At 44.5% G+C, this 7,805-nt stretch overlaps 1 long non-coding RNA gene across 1 annotated transcript in view; it reads left to right on the forward strand.

Annotated features, from left to right (window-relative positions):
- Window positions 1–6,606, forward strand: part of LOC141991960 (uncharacterized) — a 66,045-nt gene extending 59,439 nt beyond the window's left edge. Inside the window, exon 4 of the long non-coding RNA XR_012640500.1 lies at window positions 6,104–6,606. This is a non-coding gene — a long non-coding RNA (uncharacterized LOC141991960). The remainder of the gene's footprint in view (window positions 1–6,103) is intronic.
- The last annotated feature ends 1,199 nt before the right edge of the window (window positions 6,607–7,805 follow it).

Consider the following 7,805-nt stretch of genomic DNA (forward strand, 5'->3'; position numbering starts at 1 on the left):
TAAGTATCCACTTAAGTAGCTCTGAAGGTGAATAATTTAACTCAGAGAAGATGTGTTTCATGAAATAATGGATTGCTTCACTTTTTAAAGAAGAGCCAGAAAACCCCCTTCTTTCTACTATATTTCTTCAGTTTGCTTCCTGGAATGGACAGAAGTCCAGCGTCAACCGTGTTGCTGCCAGGTCAAGTTGCTGTAACTCTGGAGATCTCTGTAAACTGTAAGAGACCTACTCAAGCAAAAGTGATGTCATAAATTGTCCCCCGGCACTGAGGGAGAAATCAGGCAGAAGTGAAAGACTCCCACATACTATTAAACACACCCGAGACAATATCACAAAAGAGTTCTTAGTCAGTATCAATCTAAATGGCTTTTATTTTATTAAATATTTATTTCATTATTTGAATACACATATTCTTAGAAAGATATTCCGGGTATTTAAAACACAATCCGGGAGAACTGTTCAAGCATTAATCTTTTCTGTTCCAAGTTTATCTTTATGTGTAGAGATCACAAAGTCACAGAAGTGAACATAACTTTCAGTGTTGCCTCTGCGAGAGAGGAAATATTGAAATTTAAGTAAAGTAAGCATGCAGGTAATATTTGTAGTGTTGTCTCCTGATCATTTTTATCTACCTCTTTCCTTCAGTTTTGTAGCTTAGATTTTTTTTTAATCCCTTTCAGTTTAGACAAAATGTCTGTGCCCTCTGTGTACTTCAATCATAAATTAAACTAAAGATTGGGCAGATCATTGCTGAAAGGAATCCTGAATTAAGGACTCAAATCTTACTCCCACTGGAATGAACTGAAGTTTTGCCATATTTTCCCCATACTAAGAGCAGAAGTGGACTCCAAGAGAGGAAGTGTATTAACTTTTCGTAGACTAAATAATATCACTCACAGATGCAATAATATTTTGGGTACTTTCTGTCTTTATTTTTAAGATACCAAGAGGCAGATGCACTGTTCTAGCCCACGTGGTAAGTCCCTGCAAAATGATGGTTTTAAAATATCAACTACGTTTGGTCCGATGTGACCAGATATTGGTCTGAAACTAGAATTCCATAAATATTTCATTTACCTCTAATTTGAAAACAGCCAAGTAGCCTTCTTTCCCCCCCCCCCTTTACATACTATAAAAATAAATGCCTGTTGAGCAGAGACCTGGTCTTTCAAATTTGAAGCTGAAGGGAATTCCAAGAAATACCGATTTAGAATGGAAAAAAATTACTCGACTTTTACTGGGATGTTGTTAAAGGCAACAGTATAACTAACCGCGTGCATGTAACAGTTTAATGTAGTGGAGTCAGGACAGTGCAGAGTTGGTGGGACAGTCCCAGCTCAGAGCTGACTGGCACAAACCCCCACACTTTGGGCTCTTTTTACCCTGGCGCGGGGCATCTGATGGCAGAACGAACAGCTGCTGCTCAACACTTCTGGATACGTATTTAACCAACTACCTGGGCCAGCAATTCTGAGAGTGAGGCCGAGACTTTCCCGGTTGGGCACCCAAAATCATGGGCTCCTGTTAACAGTTTTGGTCTTTGTTTTTCCAACGCTGGCCCAGATTCTTAAAGATATGTAGATCTTAAGGGAGTTAGGCGCCTAACTGCCTTTGCGGATTTGGGCTTCTGGCAGAAGTCCCGCTTCATCCCCCTGCAACTCCTTGGTCGTTTGGTTAAAATGTTGTAAATGCCGTCAAAATTAAAGCTGTGGGCGGGGAAAACTTTCTGACCTGCCAATGGTCATGCAAAGCAACTTAGCCTCTAACTGCTCAGATGTAGCAGTTAGAGGCTAAGTAGCTTAGATTGTTCAAGGCATCCTCTCAGTCACTTCACATTTTTAGCTCTGTAAACTCAAAGGGATGTTACAATATTACAGTGCTCGAAACATGTTCTGTGTTTGTACAGTGCCTAGCACAACTGAGTCCTTGTCCAGGACTGGAGCTAACACAATACAAATAAAAATAATAATAATCACAACACTCAATCGGAACCAAATATTACTTTGTGAGTCAAAACTCACGGGAGATTATTCTTAGACATTTAGGACCCACTCCATTAGATTCAATGGGAGTTGAGAATGCCAAAACAGGAAGTCCTCATCAACTTACATATTCCTGCAAGGAAAAAAGGAAGACTGTAGAAAAACTCAATAGATTGCAATAAAAGAGTACATGGATCATAGGATTTCTCCTAAGAGTGTGGGAACAGCTTAAAATCGTTTAGGTGGGTGTGCCTGTGTATGTAACCACTAACATTTTTAGGTGTGAAGCATATATCAGCATGTTTTCAGGAGGACACCTGCTTGATTAGAAGGCCTCCGGGCTTCTAGGAGTATTGAAAAGCCTGTTTTTAAAGGGTAGTATACTAGTAGACAGAACCCGCTTCTGTTTACAGTTCTTTCTATTGCTTATTATCCCAGTGCTGTATGAAAATCAAGTGTCTTCTGTATATTTCTAGCTAGATTTGAGTTGTGCTCTTTTTACTGAATGTTCATTCATACATATATAAGCATGCGGAGTGCATGATTATTTCATATAAAATATCTCATGTTCCAATTTATTCCAGTCTGTAGCCACACATTTAAGCAATCCCACTATTATTCTGACTACAGAAGAAAATGATGAAGAGTCTCATTAAATGCCCTTTTTGCAGTACCTATATTTTGAGCTATGGTACAGACTGTAGGGGCAAAAATAAGACCAGATTCTAAGAACTGTGGAAGTAGATAAAGGGAATTTGGATGCAGGCCTGAAATGAGCAGGATGTCAGGCTAACTCTAGCTTTAATAATGCGAGATTTGTAGAAGCGGGGATAGTGCGAAGCGAGTGGAAAAGAACTGTGAAAGAGGCTGTTGTGACCTTGTATTAGATAAGACTAGAATGCCGACTATAAGAGAAATGGTAAGAAAAATAAGATACCATGAAGGAATATGTATAAACAATATGCAGTTGTTGCTTATTATTGTCTGTAATAAAGGTATAAATACTTTCTCTAATTGTTTATCTGAGAGACACCTGCCTAGGTGGGGGAAACCCTGTGTCCTAGTGCACTCTCTCCCTCTGTGCAATTGCTTGAGATAATAAAGTGTATCTGATTTGCTGCACCCAACCTGAAGGTGAGAACTGTGTTTTTCTCCGACAGAACCAAACTACAAACAGAATCCATTTAAGTCACACTCAAATCTATGTGCCAGTACTATGTCACAAGGCACAAAAGTAAACAGCAACAGATCAATACAAATGAAATAACCTTCCCTTTATGATCCTGTTTATTACATTAAGCTTACAAGTCACTCAGAGTCAACTGCCATCTACTGAAAGGAATAAAAGTAAAGTAATTAATCAAAAGCCGCTACAAAGGATCAGGAGTCATGATTCATGAATTCAGATCAGGTAAAAAGGCACAATGCTGCTGAATTTAAGAGAAAGAACACTTATTTATACTAGGTTAGACTTTGAGCCCAGCACTCAACCACACACTCATAGCAAGCAAGATAAAAAAGAATTTGCATGCCCATGGAAATCAGATCCCAGACGGCCCCTTGAAAAGGGGCTTCGTGCCTGGTTCAGGTACCATCCAATATTTATAATTTCCACAGAAAAGTAGCTAAATCATGAGCTTGAACTTTGGCGCACTGGTGAGATCTCAAATTCTCTTTTGAAACTGCAAGAATCTAATGATCACTCTTCTCTTATAGCCTTATATTACTCCATAAATAGGAGAGGGTGTGCGCAGTGGTTTAATGAACAGGGCACTGGACTGAGGCTCAGGAGACCTGAATTTGACTCCCAGCTCTGCCCTGTCTTCGGCTATGTGAATTTGAGCAAGTCACTTCACCTCTCCATGCTACTTTTTCGGCTCCCATCCTGTATTGTCTATTTACATTGTAAGCACCTCAGGGCAGGGACTCTCTCTCACTATTAGAGCTGGCAAGGAATTTTTTGACAGAACATGCTGATTTGTGAAACCAAAACTCTTTCACCGGAAAGAGTCAGGTTCAACAAAGTTTCGATTGAGAAGGTTTCTTAGGTCCAGGATGAACTTTCTGGTCAAAAACAGAGAGGGAGCGGAAGAGTGACCCTGGAATAACCAAGTGCTTCGGGCACTCACTGGGGACGTGGGAGACCTGGGTTTGAGTTCCTTTGCTAAATCAGGCAAATCAGAAACTTGAACACAGGTCTCCTACATCCCAGGTGAGTGCCCTAAGCACTTGGCTAGTCTAGGGGGATCTTGTTCCTTCTTTCATTTTTTGCAAAAAAAAAAATAGAAAAATTCTCCATTTCATCCTGATGCAGAATGGGAAAATCTTTTGAAATCCTGAAAAATGTAGAAGGACAGGAATACTGTTCTCTGTCCCCCCCCTTCCCCATCTCCACTTGCTGTGTGTTTGTGCCGTGCCTAGCCCAGTGGGAGCCCAAGTTTGGTTTGGGCTTCAAAGCACTGTTGTAATACAAATACAATTATGAACCAGATTCAACCACTCCTGCTCATGTTGAGCATCTCCTTGTTTGGCTATGGACTCCCTGTGTGACCTTGAATAAAGGCCAAAATATTTCCAAACTTCGCTGCCTAAAGTTAGCCCTGGTCTACGCTGGACTTTAGGTCGAATTTAGCAGCGTTACATTGATGTAAACCTGCACCAGTCCACACGATGAAGCCCTTTTTTTCGACTTAAAGGGCTCTTAAAATCGATTTCCTTAATCCACCTCTGACAAGTGGATTAGCGCTTAAATCGGCCTTGCCAAGTCAAATTTGGGGTACTGTGGACACAATTCGACGGTATTGGCCTCCAGGAGCTATCCCAGAGTGCTCCATTGTGACCGCTCTGGACAGCACTCTCAACTCAGATGCACTGGCCAGGCAGACAGGAAAAGAACCGCGAACTTTTGAATCTCATTTCCTGTTTGGCCAGCGTGGCAAGCTGCAGGCGACCATGCAGAGCTCATCAGCAGAGGTGACCATGATGGAGTCTCAGAATCGCAAAAGAGCTCCAGCATGGACTGAACAGGAGGTACGGGATCTGATCGCTGTATGGGGAGAGGAATCCGTGCTATCAGAACTCCGTTCCAGTTTTTGAAATGCCAAAACCTTTGTCAAAATCTCCCAGGGCATGAAGGACAGAGGCCATAACAGGGACCCGAAGCAGTGCCGCGTGAAACTTAAGGAACTGAGGCAAGCCTACCAGAAAACCAGAGAGGCAAACGGCCGCTCCGGGTCAGAGCCCCAAACATGCCGCTTCTATGATGAGCTGCATGCCATTTTAGGGGGTTCAGCCACCACTACCCCAGCCGTGTTGTTTGACTCCTTCAATGGAGATGGAGGCAACATGGAAGCAGGTTTTGGGGACGAAGAAGATGATGATGATGATGAGGTTGTAGATAGCTCACAGCAAGCAAGCGGAGAAAGCAGTTTTCCCGACAGCCAGGAACGGTTTCTCACCCTGGACCTGGAGTCAGTACCCCCCCCCGAACCCACCCAAGGCTGCCTCCTGGACCCGGCAGGTGGAGAAGGGACCTCCAGTGAGTGTACCTTTTAAAATACTATACATGGTTTAAAAGCAAGCATGTGAAAGGATTACTTTGCCCTGGCATTCACGGCTCTCCTGGATGTACTCCCAAAGCCTTTGCAAAAGGTTTCTGGGGAGGGTAGCCTTATTGTGTCCTCCATGGTAGGACACTTTACCACTCCAGGCCAGTAGCACGTACTCGGGAATCATTGTACAACAAAGCACTGTATGTTTGCTGGCGTTCAAACAACATCCGTTCTTTATCTCTCTGTGTTATCCTCAGGAGAGTGAGATATCATTCATGGTCACCTGGTTGAAATAGGGTCCTTTTCTTCAGGGGACACTCAGAGGTGCCCGTTCCTGCTGGGCTGTTTGCCTGTGGCTGAACAGAAATGTTCCCCGCTGTTAGCCATGGGGAAGGGGAGGGTTGAGGGGTAGCCACGCAGTGGGGGGAGGCAAAATGCGACCTTATAACGAAAGCACATGTGCTATGTATGTAATGTTAACAGCAAGGTTTATCCTGAAAGAGTGTAGACATTGTTTTATAAAATGTGTCTTTTTAAATACCGCTGTCCCTTTTTTTTTCCTCCACCAGCTGCATGTGTTTCAATGATCACAGGATCTTCTCCTTCCCAGAGGCTAGTGAAGATTAGAAAGAAAGAAAAACGCACTCGTGATGAAATGTTCTCTGATCTCATGCTGTCCTCCCACACTGACAGAGCACAGACGAATGCGTGGAGGCAAATAATGTCAGAGTGCAGGAAAGCACAAAATGACCGGGAGGAGAGGTGGCGGGCTGAAGAGAGTAAGTGGTGGGCTGAAGAGAGTAAGTGGTGGGCTGAAAACAGGGCTGAAGCTCAAATGTGGCGGCAGCATGATGAGAGGAGGCAGGATTCAATGCTGAGGCTGCTGGAGGATCAAACCAATATGCTCCAGTGTATGGTTGAGCTGCAGCAAAGGCAGCTGGAGCACAGACTGCCGCTACAGCCCCTGTGTAACCAACCACCCTCCTCACCAAGTTCCATAGCCTCCTCACCCAGACGCCCAAGAATGTGGTGGGGGGGGCCTCCGGCCATCCAGCCACTCCACCACAGAGGATTGCCCAAAAAACAGAAGGCTGGCATTCAATAAATTTTAAAGTTGTAAACTTTTAAAGTGCTGTGTGGCATTTTCCTTCCCTCCTCCACCACTCGTCCTGGGCTACCTTGGTAGTCATCCCCCTATTTGTGTGATGAATGAATAAAGAATGCATGAATGTGAAGCAACAATGACTTTATTGCCTCTGCAAGCGGTGATCGAAGGGAGGAGGGGAGGATGGTTAGCGTACAGGGAAATAGAGTGAACCAAGGGGCGGGGGGTTTCATCAAGGAGAAACAAAGAGAACTTTCACACCGTCGCCTGTCCAGTCATGAAACTGGTTTTCAAAGCTTCTCTGATGCGTACCGCGCCCTCCTGTGCTCTTCTAACCACCCTGGTGTCTGGCTGCGCGTAACCAGCAGCCAGACGATTTGCCTCAACCTCCCACCCCGCCATAAACGTCTCCCCCTTACTCTCACAGATATTGTGGAGCGCACAGCAAGCAGTAATAACAGTGGGAATATTGGTTTCGCTGAGGTCTAAGCGAGTCAGTAAACTGCGCCAGCGTGCCTTTAAACATCCAAATGCACATTCTACCACCATTCTGCACTTGCTCAGCCTGTAGTTGAACAGCTCCTGACTACTGTCCAGGCTGCCTGTGTACGGCTTCATGAGCCATGGCATTAAGGGGTAGGCTGGGTCCCCAAGGATAACTATAGGCATTTCAACATCCCCAACAGTTATTTTCTGGTCTGGGAATAAAGTCCCTTCCTGCAGCTTTTGAAACAGACCAGAGTTCCTGAAGATGCGAGCGTCATGTACCTTTCCCAGCCATCCCATGTTGATGTTCGTAAAACATCCCTTGAGATCCACCAGAGCTTGCAGCACTACTGAAAAGTACCCCTTGCAGTTTATGTACCCGCCAGCTTGGTGCTCCGGTGCCAAGATAGGGATATGGGTTCCGTCTATGGCCCCACCACAGTTAGGGAATCCCATTGCAGCAAAGCCATCCACTATGACCTGCACATTTCCCAGGGTCACTGCCCTTGATATCAGCAGATCTTTGATTGCATGGGCTACTTGCATCACAGCAGCCCCCACAGTAGATTTGTCCACTCCAAATTGATTCCCAACTGACTGGTAGCTGTCTGGCGTTGCAAGCTTCCACAGGGCTATTGCCACTCGCTTCTCAACTGTGAGGGCTGCTCTCATCTTGGTAT

Source organism: Natator depressus, chromosome 8, assembly GCF_965152275.1.
Source record: "Natator depressus isolate rNatDep1 chromosome 8, rNatDep2.hap1, whole genome shotgun sequence".
NCBI classification, from domain to species: Eukaryota; Metazoa; Chordata; order Testudines; family Cheloniidae; genus Natator; species Natator depressus.